This window comes from Zingiber officinale, chromosome 7A, assembly GCF_018446385.1.
Source record: "Zingiber officinale cultivar Zhangliang chromosome 7A, Zo_v1.1, whole genome shotgun sequence".
Lineage (NCBI taxonomy): Eukaryota > Viridiplantae > Streptophyta > Magnoliopsida > Zingiberales > Zingiberaceae > Zingiber > Zingiber officinale.
Window position 1 is genome coordinate 93,692,725 of NC_055998.1, and position 23,543 is coordinate 93,716,267.

Genomic DNA, 23,543 nt, shown 5'->3' on the forward strand with positions numbered 1-23,543 from the left:
TAGGGCCGGCCAAGCCTTGGTCCATGGGTGGCCGGCCCTAGCTTGAACCCAAGCTAAGGTGGTCGACCCTATTAAATTAAAAAAGAATTTAAAATTTAAAATTTTATTATGTGAAAGATATAATTTATTGGAGAGATTAAAAATTAAAATATCTCTTTTATACGGTTCTACAAAAGATTAAAGAAAGAGATTAAATCTCTTTCCTTATTTATAGATTGGAAGGATATTTTATTTTTCTCCTTTGTAAATTATTCACATGTTGAAAAATTAAAATTATAGAGATTTCTTTTTATCAACCATGAAGGGATTTTGAAAGGAAATTTTATTTTTTAAAATTTCCAAAGACAAATAAGGAATTTTAATTGTTGATTGAAATTGCCTTATTTGCTCTTAATGATGTGGTCGGCCATGACATGAAGGATTAAGAAATTTTGTTTAATTTTTATTAATTAATTCATGTCAAGGAAAGTTAAGAAAATTTTATTGTAATTAAATTTCCTTATTTGCCAAAGCTAAGGATTATAAAAGAGGGGGTTTTGGGAGCCTTCAAGGTGAACAACCTCTATTATTTTCTCCCTCTTTTCTTCCTTGGTGTGGCCGGCCACTTCTCTTTCTCTTCTCTCCATCCTTGTGGCCGAAACCTTCTTCCCTCTTGGAGATCAAGTGGTGGCCGGATTTTAGCTTGGAGAAGAAGGAGAGAAAGCTTGCATCCCTTGGAGCTTGGTTGGTGGAAAAAGATCTTCATCCTTTGGAAGCTTTGTGCTTGGCCGAAACTTGAAGGAAGAAGAAGAAGGTGCTAGGTGGTCCTCGTCTCGGAAGATCGTTGCCCACACAACGTCCGAGATTAGAAGAGGAATACGATAGAAGATCAAGAGGTCATTATCTACTAAGTAAGGTATAACTAATATTGTTTTCCGCATCATGTTAGTTTTATCTTCATGTAAAAATACCAAATACAAGAGGCATGTGATTCTAGTATTTCGAATTAGTTTTCGATGTTGTGTTCTTTTATTTTTCTTTTCCTTGTGATTTGATTGTTCCTTTTGGTTGACCTAAAGTTATTTAAGGAAATTAAATATTAGCTTTCCTTAAAAGGCTTTGTCTCGGCGGTGGTGGTTGTTCCCATATCCAAGAAGGCCATGTGCCTCACCATGCAGTCCTGGAAGCCAATTTTGGAATTAATATTTAATGGAGTTAATAACCTAGGTGATTTGGATCGAACGTATTAAGTTCCGCAGGAGATCCAAGTCTAAACCTAAAAGAACAAATAAATTAAACTTAGGATCAAACGTGTTAAGTTCCACAGGCGATCCGAGTTTAATTTAAAAGAACACATGGTAGCTAGGAAAAGGTTCAGACCTTTGTACAAAATTTTTGTACAGTGGAACCATTAGATTTTCCGAGTAGCAACCAACACCTAGGTGGTCGGCCAAGCCAAGCTTGGAGCCCAAGCAAGGGCCGACCAAGATAAGGCTTGGATGGGTTGAGGTGGCCGGCCTAGCTTGGAGCCCAAGCTTAGGTGGCCTGCCACATTAAAAATAAAAGGATTTTATTTTTTTTTAAAAATCATTTCTTATGTAGAAACCATGATTTAAAAAAAAAGAGTTTAAAATTTAAATCTTCCTTTGATAGCTTTCTACAAAGGATTAAGAGAAAGGTTTGATATCTTTCCTTATTTGTAGTTAAAAAGAATATTTTAATTTTTGATAAAACTTTCCTTTTTTGTAACCATCCTCATGGTTTTAAAAGAGAGTTTTAAAAATTATAAATCTTTCCTTTTATAGCTTTCTACAAAAGATTAAAAGAAAGGTTTGATAACTTTCCTTATTTGTAGTTAAAAGGAAGATTTTAATTTTTGATAAAACTTTCCTTTTTTGTAACCATCCTCATGGTTTTAAAAGAGAGTTTTAAAAATTATAAATCTTTCCTTTTATAGCTTTCTACAAAAGATTGAAAGAAAGATTTGATATCTTTCCTTATTTGCAGATGAAAAGGAAGATTTTAATTTTGGAGAAAACTTTCCTTTTTTGTAACCATCCTCATGGTTTTAAAAGAGAGTTTTAAAAATTATAAATCTTACCTTTTATAGCTTTCTACAAAAGATTAAAAGAAATATTTAATATCTTTCTTTATTTGTAGATTGAAAAAGGAAGATTTTAATTTTTAAAAAACTTTCCTTGTAACCATCCACATGTTTTAATATAGAGATTTTAATTTATAAAAGTTTCCTTTTATAACCAACCATGAAGGGAATTTTTTAAGAGAAATTTTTATTTTAAAAATTTCCGGAAACAAATTAGGAAGTTTTAATTTTGTATTTAAAACTTTCCTAATTTGGAGGACTTGTAGGGGCCGGCCATTAAAAGAATAAAAGAAAATTTTTAATTGAATTTTCCTTTCATTGGCAAGGAGAATAAGGAAGTTTTTATTAAAACTTTCCTTATTTGCCAAGACCAAGGAATATAAAAGAGATGGTAGAGGTGCCTCACCTCACAACAACACATCTATTTCTCTCTTCTCCTTTCCTTGGTGGTGGTTGGCCCTCTCCTCTCTTCTTTCTCTCTTCTCCTTTTGTTGAGGCCGGCGGCACTTGGAGGCTTTATCTCATCTTGGTGGCCGGTTGCTTGTGGAGAAGAAGAAGAGAAAGAAAGCTTCCCTTCAAGAAGAGTTGGTGTCCGAAACATGCAAGGAGAAGAAGGAGACTTGGGTGGATTCTCGTCTCGGTAGATCGTCGCTCACACGACGTCTGAGATAAGAAGAGGAATATAGAAGAAGATTGTGAGGTCTATAAGCTACATAAGGTATAACTAGTTATTAGTTTCCACATCATAACTAGTTCATCCTTTTGTTTAGATCTTGAAATACCAAACACAAGAGGCTAGTGATTCTACGTTTCGGATTTGTGATTCGAATTTGTATTTCTTTTATTTTTCGATCTTGTGATTCGATTGTTCTTAGTGGTTAAACCTAGGGTTACTATAAGGAGATTAAATATTGAATTTCTTTGAAAGGCTTTGTCTAGGCAGTGGTGGATGATCCCATACCCAAGAAGGCCTAGTGCCTCGCCACGTTTGACCTGGAAGCCGATCTTTGAAATAAATATTTAATCGAATTTGTATCATAGGTGGATTTGGATCAATAAGGTTAAGTATTGTTTGCGATCCAAGTCTAAACCTCTAAGAATAGAAAAATTTAATTTGGAATCAATAATATTAAGTTCTGTTTGCGATTCCAAATTTAATTTCTAAAGAACACAATAGGTTGTTAGGAACGGTTCGGAACTTGTACAAAATTTTTGTACAGGGGAACCAGTATGATATTCTGAATAACAACCAACACAAGGCTATATTTATAGCCTTGGTCGGGGCGCCTGAAAGGGTTCCAGGCTCCTGGGAGGTGATAAAATTTTATCCCCTTCGCAACGAATCACGTTTGACGCGATCCTAGTCAAAAGTCAACTCCGGGCGCCCAGAATGCTTCCGGGTGCCCGGACCAGTAAAGTCAACAAAGTTGACTTTCGGTCCGGGTCTGTTGGATCGAGATGCGCTAGAGGGGGTGAATAGCGCTCGTGGCTTTCATGCGTTTCGGATTCAAAAAACTCGATGAGTAAGCAGCGGAATAGAAAGAAATAACAAACACACACAAAGACATCAAGGGTTTACTTGGTTTGGAGCCTAGGGCGACTCCTACTCTAAGGCACACGATCGTTGATCGCTTTTCGGTGGGCAACAACTATAAAATCGATAAGAGTACAATAAGTGTTTCCAATTAAATGTACTGAAAAGAAAACTTATACCAACAACTAGAGATGAAGAAAACGAAGCTTCGGGTTGTCAGAAACTTGCAACAGCACTTCTAGGTTGTCTTGTTAGCAGCACACGAGAGAAGGTCACTTTAGAATTGATTGACTCAAGCTGTGTAACACCCCTAGAAAGCCTAGATAAGAAAGTAAGGGTAATGAGAGTACGAATGTAGTGAAAAGAAGGTGTAGATATTCTAAGTTAAATATTAAGATGGGAAGGATTTAAATGATTAAAACTTTATGAAAGAAAATAAAGTTGAGAATATAAATCATCTATGCATGATTTATAATGTATGGAATTAATGTAGACAAAAGGAAGAAATATGAGATAATATATACATGTATGAAATATTTAATATGGTAATATATAAATTATTATGTACAAAAGAAAATAAAATGTTAGAAGAGAGATTGAACCTTGGATCTCTTGTAAGGAACATGTATAGGATATCAAAGGGGATAGGAGAATTATTGATAAGGAGAGAAAGGACTAAGTAGTTAAGAATAAGAAAGGATTCTTTTTACTTAAAAGGAAAAGGAAGTAAAAAGAAGTAAAAATATACATAACCAAGTTTTGATCCTTGGTTCTCTTGTGGATGCATGCATGTGTTAACCAAGTGTGATAGGAGTGAATATTGTAAGAGGAGAGATGGGAATTATAATTAAAGGAAAGAAAGGAGAGAAATTAAGAGAAAGAAAAGAGAGAAACTCAAGAAGCATTTCTCTAGCATATTCTTTCTCATTAAGAGGAGAAGTAAATGAGGAGGATGAATCAAGTCAAGTTTTCCTCCCCTCACTTTAGTATAAATAGGCATGGAGGGGGGGCTTCATCCTCAACTCACTCTCCTCCTCTCCTCCATTTGTGCCGAGCACTCTCCCTCCCTCTTTCCTCTTGTTGCCAAGAGCAACAACTCTCCCCCTTCTTTCTTTCTTTTGTTGCCGAGCAACACAAGAGGAAGAAGCCTCCTCTTCTTCCTCCTCCTCTCCACCAAAAGACCTAGCCACTTCTTCCTCCATTGGTGCCGAGCAAAGCAAGCAAGGAAGAAAGGTCCACAAGCAAGTTCTCAACTCTAGGAAACTTAAGCAAAGAAGGTAAGCTTCCCCTCACCTGCGGTACAAGGCTTTCATGTGATTTTCGGATTCTTTTTCTATGCCTTGAAAGAAAGTTTTCCCCTATGTTTTTTTACATATATGATGCATGATCAGAGGTGTATGTAACCCTAGAATTTCAAACAAAAATATTGTAAATAGGTTAGGAAAATTATTGTCTAACCAAACTAGTGCAAGGTTCCCTCTATGAAATGCTAAGGACCTTCCTATGGTTTTCTTGCTTGGAAGTTGATTGGAACCAAAAGAACCCCACTCTCATGTTTCGGCCAAGAAAGAATTTAGGGTTAGGAGGACCTTGAATTTAAAATAACTATGCTTATATGACATGATATAAAGTTCTTAAGAGTTGTATACTTGTATGTTGAAAGAAACTCATGAACCTTACTCTTAATATTTCGGCCATGGTAAGGTGATGGTTTAGAGAAGCTTAAACAAAAATTCTAATATGCTCAATGACCTCTGTGATATTATGTTATGAAAGATGATTAATGCTCTCATGTTTAATTGGAATGTAGAAAATTAGTTACATGATATAAGACATGTAAGATCACAAGAGTCCTAGCTTGTTTATGATCCAACTTTGTGTATGATGTTCTTAGTAAATCTTGCTATGAAATTTACTTAGGTTTCCCATGCTTTAGGCCACTTAAAGGAAGTTTATATTATATGAATTTCGGCCAAGTAAGGTTTAAAGGACCTAGAGGCCTTGGAAATGAAACCTAAGGGGTTAAAAGTACTTCTTATGAAAACTTGATAATGTGTGAATGTGATGCATGTTTGTATGACCTAAATGAATCATTATGTGTTCGTCCATGAAGGGATAGATGCCCTAGAAACCCTAGAACAAAAATTAAATATGTCTATGCCATGCTGTATGAAAATGATATGATAATAAGTTAGAATGCATGATTGCTTTAGTTACGAAATGATATGCATAATGAAGTTATATTATGAAATATGCCATGATGTGTTATAACATAGAAAAAGCTATACATAATGAAAATAAATGAAGTTATGTTATGATATGTGATAGCATAGAAAATGCTATACATAATGAAAAGAAATGAAAAGAATAAATGCATGAAAGATTGTTAAGGACATGATATGATAGTTATGCATGATAAGTTATTTTTATGGTTTGTACCAAGGGTGGGCTCCGTAAATGCCCCGGGGTCGATGGAGTAAGACTCGGGCCTCGTTAGTAATGGGCCTTTGAGTGCCCTAGGTCGATGGAGTAAGACTCAGGCCTAGTATGTATGCATGGTAGGGCTCAAGACTTGCTACCTTGGACCTACGCATTAAGTATGTGGTACAAACCGGGATCCCAAATGATGATGATATTAATTTCAAGTACTATTAAGTATAAGATTTCAAATTCACGATGCATTGCCTACATTCATATGTGCTTGAATTATATGATGATATGATATAATGTCATGTGATATTATGATATGAATATGATGCCCTTGTATGTCTTATGCTTGTGATTTATTTGTTTTATGATATGATATTCATGCTTCTATGAAATAATATGTGAATAAGAAATATGCATGATATGTTTGAATAGAATGATATGTTATGTTATGATTAGTTGAGACGATGATATGTTAATCCATTCTTGATATACGATGATTCTCGGTTTTAGTGAGTAGGAAAGGAACTTACTGAGCCATGAGTGCTCATAGCTTACTTTCCTTGTACCGCAGATAAAAGAGAAAGCTGGATGAACAACGGAGCAGCAGGAGGAGCAGATAGTGATGTGTGTGGTGGTGGCTCGGCTAGGACGATTCAGACAAATTAATATTTTTTTATAAGTTCAATATATACACATTTGAACAAATCAGAATATGTGATATTATGCTTAATAAATTAAATTCTTTAAAGTTTTTATTCTTCCGCTGTTATAGTAAAACATGTACGTAAGTAGTATAAGAACGTAGCGCCGCCCTTGGGTAAGAAGGGTGGGCGTTACAAGCTGCTGCTCGAACACCCCTTTTATACACTACTGGAGGTGCCTCAAACCTCATCCAAGGCGCCTCCAAGCCTCCCGAGTCAGCCTTGTTGATTAGCGCAGAAACCTTCATTGCTTATCCTGCTTGAGGTGCCTCCATGGCCAGTCCAAGGCGCCTCCAAGCCCAGCTCCAAGGCGCCTCCAGCTCCATCCGAGATTCCTCCAGCTCCTCTTCGTAGCCAACTTTTAGTTTGCACCCGAGGCGCCTCCAAGCTCCATGGAGGTGCCTCAGACACTGTTCATCTGAGGCTTAGCTTGTTCCTTTTGTACCTGCAAGACACGTTAGTCCCAAAACAACAACATACCCTGTAAGAAAAAGTTAGAATAGATATAAACATGATAAATCAAGTGATCGACAGTCATCGGACTGTCCAGGTTTGACTTTGAATTTTCGACCGAAAATCCTAGGTCAACCTGATGCCTACTGTTCCCTCTATGAGGAACGCGTCCTCACTTACTCCCATCAAGAGAGATTACCTGATGTCAGTCTGGTTCTCCAAACCGACTGGACTTTCTGCCTAGGGTTACCACTCCCTAGGACCTAGGGTTACCCACCCTAGAGTTTTTCTCCACCTAGGGTTACCACCCCCTAGGACCTAAGGTTACCCCCCCCCTCTAGGATTTTCCTCCACCTAGGGTTACCACCCCCTAGGACCTAAGGTTGCCACCCCTTAGGATTTTCCTCCACCTAGGGTTACCACCCCCTAGGGTTTTCTTTCACCTAGGGTTACCACCCCTAGGACCTAGGGTTACCACCTCCTAGGGTTTTCACCTGCCTAACCGCAGTTAGGACTTTCCCGAAACCTCATTTAAGTACGTTAGATAACAAGGAATCTTAACTTTGAATCCCTTTGCTATTATCAAAACCTAGGTTTGATCGTCGGATGCTTCCTGCACCAACAGGGTCCTCTGCTCCGGTGCTGCTTGCCTCGGTCCAGGTCTTCCACTCCGGCTCCGCTCGATTGGGTGATTTTAGTCAACCGAAATAAGACTCACCCAAACCCAATTTTTATCTTCTCAAGCAGGCTTCTGCTCCGGCTTCTCGTCTCTCGGACGCACTCTCCCATGCCAATCTTCTCACTTGCTGTGTCTCTTGCTCCTCGAGCAATCTTCCGCTTTGGCTTCTCGTCCCTCAGAAACACCGCACGCTTCCTTCTCGTCCGCCAGTGTACTCTTCCACAGTGCCTCGTCCCTCAAACACACTCTCCTGTGTCGTCTTCTCGCTAGCTGCGTCTTTTGCTCGACTCCCTGTGCTTCTAAGCTCCTGTACACTTAGACACAAGGTTAAAACATGATAGGACCTAACTTATCCTGTTGATCATATTAAAATAACCTTGGGGTTCCAGCATCTACAAGAAGTAGTTGCTATCTTTGTGTATGTTTTGGCTCACCACAAAAAAACTAGAAAAATGAGTCTATTATTTTTATAAAGTGGAGAAACTATCGGTCATCATTTTAATGGTTGCCTTCTAGCCATCTTGAAATTGCATTCCATTTTTCTTAAAAAAACTAGTTCCTATTACTAAAGATTGTCAAGACTATCATTGGCGATGTTTCAAGGTACTTTTCATTTGTATTTATTAAAATGATAACTTATTAGAAATAAAAAACCATCTTATTTAATGTTTTTTTAAATATTTAAATGATAGGTTTTTTTAGGTGCTTTAGATGGTACATTAATCAAAGTCACACCTCCTTCTAATCTAAAACCTCAATATCGCACTAGAAAAGCAAATATAGCTTCAAATGTATTGGGTGTTTGCTATCCAAACATGTCATTTATATATGTTTTACCTAGATGGGAGGGTTCTTCACATGATGTTCATGTGCTTAGAGATGCTATGATTAGGTCTGACGGTCTTAAAGTTCCTCAAGGTACAATTGGTCTTGCACTAGCTAGTTAGCTTTTTAATATAAAACTTCATTCAAACTCATAATTAATGCGATTTTTTTTTGTATTCTTGAAGGTTGTTATTATTTGGTGGATTATGGATATTGTAATATGGATGGATTTTTAGCTCCTTTTTTAGGGCAATGGTACCATCTAAATGAGTTTCACGATCACCGATTATATACAGTCGAATAGTATTTTAATATGAAATATTCAAAGGCTAGAAATGTGATTGAGAGATGCTTTGGGTTGCTAAAAGGGTGATGGAAAATATTAGCTTCCCCCTCATTTTTCCCAATTGAAACTCAAGTGCACATTATTTTAACCTATTGCCTTTTGCACAATCTAATTTGAAAGTACATGAGTTTTGATCCATAAGAGTTGGAACCACTTGAAGAAGATGACATGGAAGATGAACACTCCAAAGATGATGAATATGTGACAAGTATCACCCCAACAGAAGAATAGACCAACTTTAAAAATACATTGACACTTGAAATGTTTAATCATTGGAGTGAAAGATCATATCCTTGACCATTTACGGGCAAGGGGATATGTTAATGATTTTGTTATTGCATTTTCATGAATGTTTCAACATGTTTGTCATGTTTAAGAAGGCGTGCATTCTGTGAACGTAACTGTCATTCATTTATTGCAGTAATTGTTTTATTTTGGTTTATATATTATTTATGATCGAATAAATTTGGTTTCTTGATAAATTTGATATCACATGTTTTAGTTTCTTGTAACCATTGTCCTTTTTACTCATGACTTTTAATGATTTGACTTACAAATTTGGTATATCATTATTGCATGTTAGGATGGAGCAAGATTAAATAATTCGAGGATGTCAGAGAAATAAATGCTTCTAGACATAAAATGAGGTCCAAGAATTAACTGCAACTCTTGAAGATATGGCTTGTGATCCTTCATGGAAGACAGATGGTGGTTTTAAAAGGAATTACATGGCTGAGGTGCATAAGAGAATGCTAAGCAAGATCCCTAATCTTACAAAACAAGTTACACCTCATCTTGAATCAAAGATCAAGTGGTTAAAGACAATATTTCATATTATTAATGACAGTATAGGCAAAGTGGATGTTAATGGAATGATGTGGATAGAAAAATAGCATGTGAAAAGCAATGGTTTGATAGCTACTGTCGGGTAATTTTATATATTAGTGTCCAAAATTTTTTACTCTCTCAAATCTTTCATTATATATTTCCTTATGTTTTTTTTTAATCATGTATATTTTATATTTTGGAGGCTCATAAAGAGGCAAAAGGAATGTGGGATTTCAAATTTCCTTATTTGAATCAACTTGAATTAGTCTATGGAAGGGATAGAGCTACTGGTGCTGTTGTTCAAGGGTATGTAGATGCTATTTGTAATTTGGAAGTTGATCAAAATGATGAAAGTGGAGGTGAAATTTGGCGCATTCTATCATTTTGCAAATGAGTATGAAGAAGACAATAACATGCATTTTGAATCAGAATCAACCCACACTGCTTCGCACAACATTGATGTGACAAAGTTAGCGAAAAAATGAAAACAACCATTAACAACTAGAGATAAAGTTTCAAAGAAAAAAAAAACAACAACAACACATTTGGATATTGGGGCACAACTACAAGACATGAAAAGTGGATTTTGCACTTTTGTGGATGGTTTTAGTGTAAATTTTGCAATCATTGCAAATGTCATGTTAGAAGAGAATTTGTAAGAAAAAATGGCTTCAGAAAGAATGAAAGATGTGATTGTTGAGCTAATGAACCTTAGTCTCCCTAGTGGTGATGTATTCAAAATAGCTAATATATTTACTACAGATAAGGACAAGATTGATGTGTTGTTCAATCTTCCTTCAGAGTTGCGAAGGAACTATGTGTTTAGCCTGCTCATTGTCTCCCCAAATATGTAGATAATGGTGCTAGATTTTGTGGAAACTAATTTACGGATAACTATTATGCTGAGTTTTGTGATAACATTGCTAAGTTTTGTGATAGCATTGTTGGATTTTGTGGAAACAAGTAGTTTTTGGTTGTTTTGGAGACATTGATCATTTTTGTTCTAGAAAAATTTCAGAAATATTCCAAATTTAATTACAACACTAATTACGAACCATAAAATAATTTTACGATCATGTCAAGACTCGATCAGGCTTTGATACCACTGTTGAGATATGTCTGATGCGGGTATATGCTAGAACACGTTTCATAAACATACGCAGTGGAAAATAAAATAATAATAATTCCTAATTATTACATAACACACACCACATGTATACAAGGATACAACATACCAAACATAATCGCATAATTAAAATTTTTACGGAAAGTAAATTTACGCTAGATATACCTTATGGATGCCCTGTAAAGAGAAGGGCATCAACCGTAGTGACATTATCGAACCTCACCTCTATTCGTATCCACGTCAAGCCCCTCAAGACAAATCTTTGAGTACAAGCCTCTCCTTCGAAAGTTACTAGCCACAAGCGAAGAAGAGGGATCAAGAGGAAGAAGAAGAGAAGCACACAAGGGAGAGTTTTTTACTCTTGTGGTGGTTATGGCAACAAGAGGGAGCACCCTCTTGTTGGCGGCGGGAGAGAGAGGAGAGGGAGAGGAGGATTGGGTTTCTAAAAATCAATCAGCCAAATAATAAAACTTGTATCTAATTCTCTCCCAATTACATCTATATATAATTCTCTTTAATGAGTTGGATTACAAAGCTCAAATCCAACCCATTATCCCTTAACTAAAAATTAGTCCATTATCTCCTTGGTTTGATTCATAACTAAACCAAGTTGGTTCATGACTAATTCATGATTAAATCAAATATAGTTCAACTCTACCATAAGAGATATAGCCAATCCGCGCATCCATCATGACAAATATTTCTATATTTGTTTTACGTATGGTCCAACAAAATATTTATCTCTTGATCTAAGAATCTTATTTTTTAACTTGTTTTACATCTTTTAGAGACTCATTAGTGTGTGTGACCCAATAGGTCCCCGGTTTACCTTGGCCATCCATAATTAATTACTTAATTATAGAACGATTATGAGTGACATCTAGTAGTGACACCTAGTAGTATATCATGATCCCCAATTAGCTGAAAAATCATAATTGATCTTAGAACTAATTCTAAACCCTTCGACAGCTACAATGAGTCATGTCTTGTTCCTTTCACTTGTCTTATACCCACTTGGTTCAGGACATGGTCTATATGTTTGTCCCCACTAGACCGACTACATCACACCTAGCCCAAGTAATACTTCCTCATTCCACGGATTCAAATTACTGGTACATCTGTACAAGAGTCTCATACTCTTAACATGTGATGCTTTGGCCAAAGACTTTGAGTAATAATCCTAACGAGTGATCATAGGGTATATGTCTCCTTGCAAAGAGTGGTGAATTCTCTGTGGGCTATCAAAACATCGGGCATTTCAACTTATACCCAATCATCCCGGGTCCACACCTCAATGAGGTGCTTATTTAAGATGTCAAAGTATAAGTCTCCATTACCAAGATAGCTTGTATAACTCAAGTCAAAGGAAACTTGCACTCGAGCTACAGTAAGAGTTTCACAAACATATATATATATATATATATATATATATATATATATATATATATATATATATATATATATATATAACCATATGAAGTCTTATAATGAGTCACTCCAATGAACTAGTTACTATAACTAGTATCCACATTTAACTCTTGACATCCCAATGTCTCCAGCCAGTGAGAAAATAGTTACTTAGCGAACCAAGGAGTATAACCCATGCTAGTCTTACAGAATTGATGATGTCTGAATGGATCAATTCGATGACTAGGAAAATTTTAATACGTTTATAATTGCATATGTAGAGATAATCACTAGTCGTGATCAATCACAATTTCTCTCATGCTATGATATTGCGAACATTTAGTAAATGAGTATAAGACAATCAAACATATAATATGCACTCAAATAGTGAATCTATATTTAGTAAAAATCATAAGGCGACTGCCTTAGGACATCACTCAAAATCTAATAGCTTGACCATGGAAAATACTGGGGGAGTGAACCCTAGGTGGTGAGATCCTAAGGAGTAGGCCTTAGGTGGTAAAGTCTTGGATGCAGTCCAAGCATTAAAGCATAGTAGGTCGGGTAGACTTATACGAGTGTGGCTTGATCTTAAGGGATTGACCTTTAAGTGGTAGACTCGAAGGAGAGACCTTTAAGTAAAAGATAAGACTAGTAGGTCAAGTAGACTTACAGGAGTGCGAGTTGATCCTAAGAGATTGACCCTTAGGTGGTAGACTTAGAGGAGGAACCTCCAAGCAAAAGGTTAGCTTAGTAGGTCAGATACACTTACAGATATAGGCTAGGCTACTTGTTTGTGTTGTATATGGTTATTTTGCATGAACTTGGAGCTAGAAACAAAATGGAGAATAGACGAACACAAATGGGTAAATCAGATTTGACTCGAGTCGAACTAGATCCAAATCGATTTAGTAGACCAAACTAGTAGTTCGGTAGACTGACTGGGTTCAATTCTAAATTGTTGAGTTGTCAGAAATGTTGATATATAAGCTGATGTGGAAAAAGATCAGGTCAACTTTATGATTTGGATGAGGATAAGGATAAGTCAGATGATGTGGATAAAGATAAGGCTTTATCTAGGTATAGTTTCATCTAGATAAGAGTTGATCTAGATAAAAATCTGAATCAACTCTATAAAAGGAGATGAAAACTCTACGTTCATGAATATCAATTCTCTACTCTACAGTCTTTGACTCTTATGAACATCTAGATAAGGCTTGATCCAGACATAGAAGTGATGGTCCCAGTGAGACTGATAAGAGGTGGATGAATTACCCTAAAAATAAATTGCACCATTCTCGATCTTTGGACTTTAGTTAACAGACACTTGTAAATTAAGATAAAACAAATGTATAAAAAGAAATACGAAAGTACCAATTTACTTGGTTTACAACTGGGGAGGTTGATAATCCAAGGCAGAACTAAGCACTAACAAGAATCTCCTTCTTCGATAAGGTTGGAGGAGGAGAAGTCTCATACAGCGTTTTACAACTTAGAAAATAGCAAAACAGACTTGAAAATCGAATACCAGTATTATGTTTGAGCTAGAGGACATTCCCCTTTTTATAGGGCTCAGAACACATTTTACCATTGGCTGATATGGCACTGGGCGCCTCTATTGAGATTAAGGCACCTCTAGCTCAGCAAAACTTATCCTATTAGAGATGATTTGTCCAATGGCTCTGGACGCATGGAGGTGCCTCCATTCTATCTAAGGTGCCTCTTGTGAGTAGTCATTTCTATGGCTGAGTTTTGCGTGGAGGCGCCTCCATTCCATCTGAGGCGCCTCCTTGCATTTTCAATTGAGGTGCCTCTAGTCTGTTGAGGCGCCTTTGTACCTTTTTACGACAAAAGCAATCCAAACCACCCGAGGTGCCTCCATTCCTCTAAGGTTCCTCAGGTCTTGAAGGCAGATCTCTTCATTCCAAGGTCAACCTTCGAGTTGACCTTTTTTGGACTTTTGCTCCTGTCGGTGATGCTTCCATCGTCTGGAGTTCAGTGATAAGGTCAAAATTGAGCGTCACGAGTATACTTATCAAATTAACAATGTAATTCCAATAAACCCCTTAACTATACAATGATGTTGTAATAAAGAGTTCAAGGTCGAATCTCTTGAAGAACTAGCAATCGGATGTTTGTCTTAGACTTAGAACTATTTTTGGGGTTTTATCATTAAAATGGGGGTTGTTTGGTTTTAATTCTAAATTATAAAAAGCAAAGTAAGTAGGAAACTACTCTAATACTGAAATGAAATCTAACTATGTGCCAACAATTAATCCATAATGCAGTGTCACTCTACGCTATGGGTTTCACCATCAACACAATTAAACTAAGGTATGAAATAGCAAGACACAATTGAAATCTTATCTAAAACATTGAATAAGCTAAGAAAAGAAAGAGCAAGACATATAAGAAATCTAATTATGAAATTAAATTCAACCAACTTCAAAAAAAAATTGTTCTAAGCTACAAAAAAAAAGTAAATAAAAAAATCAATCCAAACTCACAATCAAACTACACAAACGTCACACTCTTACCGTCACACAAGAGGTCGGAGATGAAACAACCTAACTCCAATCATCGAAAAAGAAGAATAATAACTTCTGAACTTTGGAATCAATCTAAAGCTTGCAATCTTCACCATAAAGACCTCTCCAATGATGAATGCGAGAATCAAATCGAAACTAAAATGCGCGATTGGACTGGAATCTGCCAATCCAAACTTCTGCTCCAAAAGGGGATCTGATGATGGGTGAAAAGTCATCAGAATGAACTTAGTAACACTGGATGAACACCTCCAATGTTCGCTAATGAGAAGAGGAACCTCCGAATCAGAGGAAGTCCTCAAATAGTGGCGAAATAGAAATCTTGGATCGTAGCACACTTGCCTTTGAAACCTCCCTCCGGCGAGCTTCCACCTGATCAGGAAATGGTCCAGTAGCTGTCTTGATACTCCCTCACTAATATTGTCACTTGAGAAGATGATCGGAGATAGAATCAGGGGCTAGAGATGAAGAAAACATGGTTGAACATTAACCCAAGCCACTGTTCATCCACAAAAAATCTGTATTTTATAACTAGATTTGAACCGGATTTGAAATCTGGTTTGGCACTGGTTCAATGGAGATTTTAGGGTTTTGTTGAGGAGGATTTGACTTAGGTTAAGCTTGAGAGATAAACTCCTTATGATTGGTTGAATAGATTTGGTTGAGCTTCTTCGTCAAGTGGGTTAAACCAAACTTGTTTGTGCCTTGGTCATGTACCAATTTGGATCCACTTAAATGTCCTACAAGACCAAACACAAATCGTGATAAATAATATCATGAATTAAGAGAAGAAATATAATTTATCTCAAAACAATTCTCAATTTGTAAACAATCTATTTTGTGTCAATTAACAAATGTAATTGTCTCAAAATCATCCAATATCAAGCAAAAGGATGTGTCAAATAAATGAGTTATCAAATCCCCACACTTATTCTTGCATGTAAACAAGAATAAAGAAACAAAACTAAAAATGGTATCCCCTAACAATTCACATGTTTAGAAGATAATACAAGAAAGTTACCTAGGATTATTCCGTTTCAACAATTCAAGCATTTATGGTTTCAATTCTTACATTGGCTAACAACTTAATGATTTCAATCCATCATGAATAAACTGAGGATGATATCAATAAACTAATCCTCACTAGGAAATTTTTGATGGTTCTTAATCCTAATCTCAAATGTAAGCAATAGTAGAGATCACTCAAGCTACTCATGTTTCATGCACTACCATATGCTTGCTTATCTTCTACTCTCCACCACTAGCCAAATCATTAGAATATATAATTATGAAGGCTTATCGTGGTAACAAAGAAAGCATGAATCAAATCAAATGAGAGTTTGTGTGTAAGAAAAGAAATAAGGGCAGCTCGGTGCACGAAGCTCCCGCCATGCGGGGTCCCGGGGAAGGATCCATTGTACGCAGTCTTACCCTGCTTTTTTCAAGAGGTTGTTTCCAGGATTCGAACCCGTGACCTTTTGGTCACATGGCAACAACTTTACCATTGCGCCAAGGCTCCCCTTCTGTGTAAGAAAAGAAATGAGAAAGATAAAATTCAAAGTTGTAATAGAAGACATGGACACACAAGAATGCTCTATAGATGAATTCCAGCCATACTTCCCTCTTTTCTTCTTTGAACTTACGTCCCAATACACAAAATATTACAGATTTCTATTATGAATTCTGGAATTGCTGAGAAAATTTGCAGGAATTAGATTCTGCATTTTTCTTTTCAAAATTTAGCAACTATTACAGAATTTACATGAAAGTTATTCCAATTAGCAACCAATCTCCAAATCTTCAACTTCTATTTCCCAAATCATCCTATCATTTCTTCCCATATCAGTTTGCCAAATTCCAAAAATTCTAGAATTGAAGCTGATTCTGCATTATGGTTTCCTCAGATTACTATTCAGAATTTTGAATTGGAAGGCGTTTTGGTTTGAATCATGAAGAGTTGGACCTAGGTGAGGGTTTCATTTAGCACTCAATTGAATGGCGCTTCACTCACTTCATTTCTGATTACAATCACTCTAAAAGTTGGCACAGCTTCTGCACAGTGACTCTAAACCAACACTTCATTTCAAAAATCTAGGACTCAAGGTCTATTGCATGAAAAATTTTCCAAAGAAGAGAGCATTGATCAGCAAAGACTTAGGTAGGAGCAGTTTTAGATTTGAATCTCTGATTTTAGAATTCAGATTTAGAACTTCAAGAGTGCTATTTAGATAAAGAAATCACCAAACAATCCAGCAGCTAATTAAGTCTCTTACATTTCTTAAACAACTCTGATTTCTAGAAAACAGTTTTGAAGTTAATGAAAATCTGAGAGTTGCATCATATTGCATCAGTAAGAAACCAAAACTAGGTCTATTTAACACCAACAACAGCCTTGATCACAAAATTCAGCAACAATCAGCCAGTTCCAACCCTTCAAGTTGCTAAATTCATGTAATTATAGTTATTTTTTTTCCTTTGCAAATGATTATTCTCTGCACTTGTTTGCTTTTATTGTCTTATTATGAAATCAATCAATGAATCAACTTGGACCATACCTCCCATGCACTTAAAAATTTGGTCATCTTGAGCAATGAAACTCAACAAGATCACTCCAAGTTGATACAATAGTTCCAAATCTGCAGATTCTTGTACTTTTAAAAATTTTCTTCACTTAATGACAATGAGATTGTAATATTTAAAACACCAACACTCTTTTGAATCCTTCACATTTGCAAATCAAATCTTAGAAGTTAGGTCCAAGAAAGTTGGCACACACTTGACACATCACTTTGAGCTGGACTAACAAAACCTAAAATTGATGGCTGAACTGGATCTCTAGGCACATCTGATGGAGTTCGAACTAATTCCCAGTAATAGTTTCTAAAATTCTGTTTTTCATTTGCATTTAGTACTCCTCTTATGGTTAGATGGGAGTTGACTTCGTTTTGTGATTTAAACCATCAGATTAAATTCCAAACAGATTTAAACCTAACTGTTCTCAGCTTTCATCTCATCACTGCTTTTAGTATCAATTGGTTGTCATTATCTTCATTTTTTTCCATTTAAAAGTTTATAACACCATCTGGAATGCTTCTTAAACTTGAATGGAAATCACCAATTGAATTTCCAATCCTAATCCTTGATCAAATCACAGCAACTACACTCAGTTCATCACAGTCTCCCCTTTTAGCATTCTGCAATTGCCAGCTATTCACATTCTGTTTTAGTTTCAGAATTTAATGACTTGGCATTTTTTTCCAAAATTTTTTGAATCAAGCCTTTATATGCTCCTTTATTTACTCTGATGGAATTTATGGAAATAAAGATCAAGGATTCTATCTCAGATTTGAAACTCACAAAAGCTGGAATTTTAAATTTCTGAACATCAAATCAAATTCTAAAATCTGATCTTACTAATTTTTAATCAAGCTTTAACATTTAATTTATGTAAGACATCTCATTTAACACTTAACAATAACAGCTTGAATTCAATTGGTTCATCTCAGAAAGATCAATATAACAGTTTGGGACAAAATCAGAACAGTGAGCAGTTTCCATCTTCTGTCAGCTTCGACTTTGCTTTTCTATTTTGTACAAATTTCAGCTAATGTAAAATACTGAAAAAGGGCAGATAATAATAAGGGTAATTTTCCAGAATTTTTAGAAATTTTTCTAGAATTTTTCGGAGCTCGTATGGATGAGTTTACGAGGATAAAAATGGGGCCGAGAAAAGCCTGTTTAGGCTACCCCATTTAAGCGAGGAAAAGTTATTTTTCTTTTCCTTTTTGTTCTCTTTTTCTTTTATTCTTATTCCTTTTCTCCGCCGACTCTTGCCGAGCCGTTCCCTGCGCCTTCTCCCCCTCGCGGTCGTTCTTCCCTAACCGCAAGCGAGTGGTTTCCTTCTCCCTCGCATACAAAACCGTGGCCAAGGGAAGTCACCCCTTTTCTCACCGATTCTGACCTAGGTGCCGGTGCCAAGACCCCCTTCTCTTCCTCCTCGCTAATCGCCAGCCACTCCTCACCATGCCCTAGTCTTCTCTTTTCGTGCCGCCACCACAGCCGGCGCCGCACAGAGCACCGCCGCTCCTCCCTGTGCCCTAGTTCACCGCCGCCGCCGCACCCTCTTTGTCGCCTCTCAACCATATCAGTGCCATTTCTGCCGCACCCCAGCCTTCCCTCCAGCCGACCATCTTAGAGTTTTGGAGGGATTGGGAGGGGATCATCGGCCAACCACTAGGTGGTCGGACGATCTGGTCATGAAGAGTAGTCCACTGACCCTGGCTTGAGGTAAGGCATGCCACTTATCCGATTAGAAAAGACCTAATTTTTATTCTTTATATTAAATTGTTGAGATTTAAGGCTTGGTCAGCCATTACAGCTCCGGTCATCTTTGTGCATGGGCGATCCACAGCTCTGTAACACCCCTAGGATATCTAGCAAGTTTATTTATTTTTACCATGGTTTAAAATAGGCCTTATGTGTAAATTTGCAAAAATAATAAGAAAAAATATATAGAACCAAAAAGAGATGACCAAGGTTTGAACCTTGGATCTCTTATTAGATACATGTATGTGTTAACCAATAGACCAAGAGAAGATATTGTTAGAGAGAGAAGTGACAATATAGTTAAGAGTAAGAAAAGAGCTTCTTTCATTTAGAAGGAGAAGTTAGAGTTGTCTTCTTCCTCTCAAAAGAAAAGAGGATTCTTGTTTCCACTTTTCATTAAAGGAGAAGTAAAGTAAAAGAGAAGGAAAAACCCATTTTTCCTTCCTCTTCTCATTTGGAATAAAAGGAGAAAATGAAGGAAAATCTTCATTTTGCTCCCTTCCTCCTCTCCACCGTGACCAAGAGCTCCTTCCCCCTCACCATTGCCGAGCCAAGCAAGAAGCTCCCCTCTAGGAAGGCTCCACAAGCAAGGTCTCTTCCCTAATAAAAATCAAGCGAGGATGTGAGTATCCCCTCACTGCAGTACAAATAGTTTTCAGTTTTCTTCATACATAAACGTTATTGAAAACTTAGAGATTTCCTTTGCAAGTTTCGGCCAAGTTAGATTGGTGATCAATTAGGTTAACAAGTTTACAAGCTATGCTTCATGTTGAAAAAAAAAAAGGTCTAGAACCTCACTTTTAAAGTTTCGGCCAAGATCAAAAAGTAAGGTTTGGATCCAAGTTTTTTTTTTGGTAACAAGCTTGCCTAAGTTTCTTCATGATATAGGATCTTTTATATGTTGTTGGCTAAGCTTAATACTCCATATGATATTAAAAAGTTTAAGAACCCTAACCTAATGTTTCGGCCAAGATGAGTTATAGGGTTTAGGGCAAGGCTTTAAAAAGGAAACTTATTGTTTATGCTCCTAAACTTGTTAAACTTTCTTATATGTGGATAGCTTAGGTTTTCCATGCTCCATGTTGTATAAAGTTTGGAGAAAGTTATCTTCAAGTTTCGGCCAAGGATAGAAATGCAATTTAGGGCAAAGTTTTGTTAATGATAACATGTTGTTATGCTTCTTCATGATGTATGAACCCTTGTGTATTGGTAGCCTAGATTTTTATGCTTCATGTTGTATGAAAAATATGGAAACCCTAGTCACATGTTTCGGCCAAGAATAGAAATGAAGTTTAGAGTAAGATTTTTTTTATGATAACATGCTTGGTTATGCTCCTTCATGATGTATGAACCCTTGTGTATTGGTAGCTTAGATTTTTATGCTTCATGTTGTATGAAAAATATGAAAAGGCTAGTTGCAAGTTTCGGCCAAGAGAGTATAGGAGGCCTAGGGCTAAAATTTAGAGCCTAAACATGCTTGTTTATGTTCATTCATGAAGTATGATACCTTGTATGTAGCTAGGTTAAGCCATTATGTCACATGTTGCACTAAAAGAATGGAAACCCTACTTGTAGGTTTCATCCAAGGAAGAGTGTAAGCTTAGAGTTAAGTTTTTTTTTTTTCTTTTTCTAACCTAGTTAAGCTTGGTTATGGCTCTACATGTTGTATGATCCTTTGTATAAGATTAGTTAAGTTTCCATGCTACATATTGTACAAATGAATGCTTAGAACCTCACCTTAGGGTTCGGCCAAGCAAGTATATGGGCTTAGAGCAAGGTTTTGAAATTTAACCATGCTTTCTTATGCTTCTTTATGATGTATGACTAATTATCTAGAGTTGGTTTAAGTTTCATGCTTTGTATGGTGGCCAAGGTTTAGAATCCATGCTAGTAAGGTTTCGGCCAAGATTGGAAGAATAGGATTGGGGAAAAGTTTTGAACCCAACTATGCATGCTTATGTTTCCTCATAATGTATGATTTCATGATATGATATGCTATGCTTCATGATATGATATGCTATGCTTCATGATATGATATATGTTACGCTCCATGAGATGATAATCTATGCTCATGATATGATATGCTATACTCATGATATGATATGCTATGTTCATGATAGGATATGTTATGCCTTATGTTATGAGATAAGCTATGTTCCATGATATAATATGCTATGCTCAGAATATGATATGCTATGCTCATGATATGATATGCTATGCTCATGATATGATATACTATGCTTCATGATACAATATGCCATGCTTGATGTTATGAAGATAACATGTTATGCTTTATGTTATGATACGAACATGTTAGGTAAGAAGGCTTATGTAAGAAGAAAAGCCTAAGAGTTGCTTCCCTTAAGTTGGGATCAAGAGCACTTTTCATGGTATGGCAAAGAGATGCTTCCCTTAAGATGAGATCAAGAGCTCTCTTCATGATGTGACAAGAAATTATGACATGTATGATAAGCTATGATATGCATGATGACATGATATGTATGACATGCTATTTTATTTTTTTGTATGGCTTGTACCAAGGGTGGGCTCCATAAGCGCCCCGAGGTCGATGGTCTATGAAACGGGCCTCGTAAAAAGGGATGGGCTCCTTAGTACGCCCCTAGGTTGACGGACTATGAACGGACCTAGATCCCTAGTAGTTTCGGGGCTAGCTACCCTGTCCTAGGGATTGCACGCATTTATGTATGTATGTGGTACAAGCCGGGCCCTCATGATGATATTATGTTCAAGTATGTATATGATATGTTTTAAAAGAGACATGATGCATATGTGCATACCATGATACATGTTTTAAAAAAAAAATTATACATCTTGCATCTACATGCACATATTTTATGAATTATTGTTGATGCACTATTATGAACAGGTATGAGTTATGATACATGCTTACAGGATATGACATGTCTCATGATATGTGCTTACATGATATGATATGTTTCATGATATGCGCACACATGCTATGCTATGCTATGTTATACTTCTTATATGAGATGATATGTTTACGTTATGTTCCCTCATGCTATGTTATGATATGTTATGTTTCTTATATGATAAGATATGTTCTATGTTATGATTCCCCATGCTATGTTATGCTATGCTATGTTTCACATGCTATGTTGTGTTATGTGCTTTTTGTTTTATGAGTAGGAAAGGAGCTCATTAAGCCTTTGGGCTTATAGTTTTATGTTCCTTGTACTGTAGATAAAGGCAAGGAATGGATGAATTAAGGGGAGCAGCAGGAAGGGCAATGATGATATGTGTGGAAGTGGCATGGTGGATAAATCAAATTAAGTTTAAATCTATATTTGGTTAAATTGTGCATGTGAACTAAGTTTGGACCCTATGCTTATGATGATAGTTTGAGCTAGTATGTTATGCTCTTATGATATTCTGCTCATGTTAGAATAATTATGATATGGTAAAATGTTAATAAGTTATGATTCACATGCCATGTTTAAGACAATCAAATGCATATGATAAAATTTTTAAGTATGTCTTCCGCTGTCATGAGTTCATATGCATTAGTATGTTAGGTGAATGTAAGTAACCCCGTCCCTCTAGGGCAGTCAGAGTGTCCATGGAAGGGCGGGCGTTACAGGTTGGTATCAGAGCGAGGTTTACCTTCCACTACACACACATCAAGCCTACATCCTGCCGCTCCAAGTAAGAATTTCTATGCTTAGTATATTTCTTTTTATGATGCTTATGCTTAGTTTACTTTTTTTATGATGCTTTAGTAGTATGCATGCTTACTTTATTCTTTTAAGTCACAGTTTTAGTTTAGATTGCATGATGGTAGGTTAGGGATGATAACAAAACAACCTTACAAATAGTTAGAAATGATGATAACCTTACGTTAGTCTGGTTAGAAATGATAATAACTTACGCTAGCTCTATTGTCATTAATTAAGATAAGGATGGCTAGAACACGTAATACCAGAGCAGATGAGACAGCACCTCCACCTGATCTGATGCATGTAGTTACCGAGCTCCAGCGTCAGGTTACGGAACAGCAGCAGATGATCACTACTCTACTGAATCAACAGGGGAATCCTGCTACCCCGCCAGGGCACCAGAATGGAGTGCTAGTAATACCTGCAGCTGTACCAGTACCTCCAGCACCAGCACCACCGGTAGTCCTTGTTCCAGTGGTCCGACAGGAAGCCTATCTGATTTAGTGGCATAGGCTTAAGCCGGAAGCTTTCTCCGGTAACTATGAACCATGGGACGCGCAGGCC